Here is a 3403-nt window from a genome sequence, read left to right as displayed (position 1 = left end):
TCCGCTCTGGGCGTCGTAGCGGGCGATCTCACCGCGTCGGACAGCGGACGACGAATTCAACCCGTCCACGGACGTCGAAAACGCGATATCCGCGAAAAAAAAAAGGAACGTCCCGACGCATATATTTATGCCTGTATATAGCGATACCTACTCGACGGCGGCGACATCGGCCGTCTGCTTTCCGCGACGTCGCTACGCCCCGGGACTCGCCGGGATAGAAGTACGGTCGCGCGCGGCCTATAAATTTAGCGGGGAACGCGAATACGTCTTCGACGGGGAGGTCCGACGTCTCGGAGAGGAGTTAGAGGCGACCGTAGTCGAAAAAGTCGGAAAAATCGTTGAAATCGTGACGACGCCGCGCTCTCCGCGATCGACTCGTCCGCCGCGGGACTCGCCGGGATAGAAGTACGGCCGCGCGCGGCCAATAAATTTAGCGGGGAATGCAAATAAGTCGTCGACGGGGAGGGCCGACGCGTCTGACAGTGGTAAAACTCGACTTTTCCAAAAAATTATCGACTTACACGCGGGACGGCGACGCTTGGTTTGCGCGCGATCTCGGCCGCGGCGGGCCCGACGGGGAAAAAGTACGGCCGCGCGCGGCCTATAAATCTAGCGGGGAAGGCGAATAAGGTCCGAACGGCGCCCCCCGAGGCTCCCCGCGGGGGTAAAAGTCGATATTTTTAGAAATCTCTTCGGAATTTGAAAAAAATCGCAAAAATTGATAAGAGAGACTGATAACGCCCGGAGACCGCCCGCCCGGGAGATGGAATCTCTTTGGTTCCCTAAAAAGTACAAGATTTCGACACGGGCGGCGCCACACGGGTCTTCGTTTTATAGTTAAGGACTAGCTCTCCGAGCGTCGTTGGGGGAGACCCCCAAACCCCCCCGAGTTGGCGAGGAGTGTTAGCGATGTCGGAAGCCGCAGTGGTCTCGTGGTCCGGTCGTCTCTCTCAAGCAAGGTGTATGGGCGATGTGGAGGTCTGGTGATAAGGAACAGTGATAAGGTTAGGACCACTGCGGTTCGACGCGGTAGTTCGAGCAGGCCGGGTCGCAGCGCAGCGGACAAAGTCTTAAAGTATTTTCGAAAACGCAACCGAAATTCGAAATCCCGTAAAAAAATCATATAGCCGCTGCTATTTTTTTGGTGTCTAGCTGGTCAGTCACCTCAGTTGTCCAGGTAGGCAATCCGACTTTGTCGGATAGCGGACGATGTGCGACGGCCGGGTAAAGACATCAGGTATGCAATCCAACTGCGTCGAATCGCGGACAACGTTCATTACTGTCATCGAAAACGCAAATTAAGAAAAATTTACGTGAAAATAATAGTTTCAAATAATTTCGGGCGGCTATGCAAATCATAAAGTTGCCGTCTTTTTTTGGGTGTCTAGCAGGTCAGTCATCTCATCAAAGTTATGCCGGTTCGACGGCCTAGTCACGTCATCAGGTATGCAATCCGACTACGTCGAATCGCGGACAACGTTCATTACTGTCATCGAAAACGCAAATTAAGAAAAATTTGCGTGAAAATAATAGTTTCAAATAATTTCGGGCTTCTATGCAAATCGTAAAGCCGCCGTCTTCTTTTGGGTGTCTAGCAGGTCAGTATCTCATTAAAGTTATGTCAGTAGGCAATCCGACTACGTCGAATAGCGGACAATGTTCGACGGCCTAGTCACGTCATCAGGTATGCAATCCGACTACGTCGAATCCCGGACAACTTTCATTACTGTCACCGAAAACGCAAAATCAAGTCATAAGTTATATGTAAAAAAAATTCAAAACATTTCGGGAGTCCATGCGAATCATATAGCCACCCTATTTTTTAGGTGTCTAGCAGGTCAGTCAACTCAGTTAACAGAGTAGGCAATCCGACTTCGTCGGATAGCAGACAATGTGCGACGGTCGGGTCACGTCATCAGGTATGCAATACGACTGCGTCGGATCGCGGACGACGTTCATTATTGTCACCAAAAAAACAACATTAAGTCTTAAGTTATGTGAGAGTTGGAGACCCCCAAACCAACCGGTGTTTGTCATGAGTGTTTTCGATTTCGGAAGCAGTAGTGGTCTCTACAAATCTGTGATAAGAAAAGTGGATTAATGATAAGGATAGTGGTTGTGTGATACGAAAAGTGGATTAGTGATAAGGATAATGGATTCGTGATAAGGGAGGTAGATATTTGATAAGAAAAGTAGATTAGTGATAAAGATAGTGGATTAGCTAACCGGTGAATTAGTTAACCGGATGGCTGTCAAAGTTATTTACAGCCATTGAAAACACCAAATCACCAAAATATAAATATTGCACACGGTCTAACTAATCATTTAGCCGCCGCGATATTTTTGGGGTCTAGCAGGTCAGTCACCTCAGTTGAATCGCGGACGACGTTCATAAATGTCACCAAAAAATCAAATTAAGCCATAAATTACGTGTATAAATAATTTAAAACATTTCGGGAGTCCATGAAAATTATATAGACACCTTATTTTTTTGGGTGTCTAGCAGGTCTGTCTCCTCACTTATCCGAGTAGGTAATCCGACTGCGTCGGATAGCAGACAATGTTTGACAACGACTGAGTCACGTAACCAGGTATGCGACCCGACTGCGTCGAATCGCGGACAACGTTCCTTAGTGTCACAGAAAAATCAAAATTAAGTCTTAAGTTATGTGAAAAAATAATTCAAAACATTACGGGCGTCCATGCAAATCATATAGCCACCCTATTTTTTAGGTGTCTAGCAGGTCAATCAATTCAGTTATCCGAGTAGGCAATCCGACTTCGTCGGATAGCAGACAATGTTTGACGACGACTGGGTCACGTAATCAGGTATGCAATCCGACTGCGTCGAATCGCGGACAGCGTTCCTTACTGTCACCAAAAACGCAAATTAAGCCATAAATTACGTGTATAAAAAATTTAAAACATTTCGGGAGTCCATGAAAATTATATAGACACCTTATTTTTTTGGGTGTCTAGCAGGTCTGTCTCCTCACTTATCCGAGTAGGCAATCCGACTGCGTCGGATAGCAGACAATGTTTGACAACGACTGAGTCACGTAACCAGGTATGCGACCCGACTGCGTCGAATCGCGGACAACGTTCCTTAGTGTCACAGAAAACGCAAAATTAAGTCATATCGAAAACCACAAAGGCGGTAAAAATTGAATTTTCAAAGAAATACTAAAATTTTCGTCACAGGGCCTAACCTGGTCTTAAGGCGGAAGACATAGCGAAAGGTAAATACAGAAAAAACACGAAAAAAAAAATTCACTTTACATTGCCGCCGCAAATTCTGCAGTATTTATAATTATCAAATTTTATTACCTCAATCAATTAACTCACCTAAAAACGTGTAATATATTAAGTTTTACATAGTATACTTGTAGGTTAGTTATGTTAC

This window comes from Acyrthosiphon pisum, chromosome A2 (genome assembly GCF_005508785.2).
Source record: "Acyrthosiphon pisum isolate AL4f chromosome A2, pea_aphid_22Mar2018_4r6ur, whole genome shotgun sequence".
Classification (NCBI taxonomy): Eukaryota; Metazoa; Arthropoda; class Insecta; order Hemiptera; family Aphididae; genus Acyrthosiphon; species Acyrthosiphon pisum.
Note: the sequence above shows the minus strand (reverse complement) of the source record.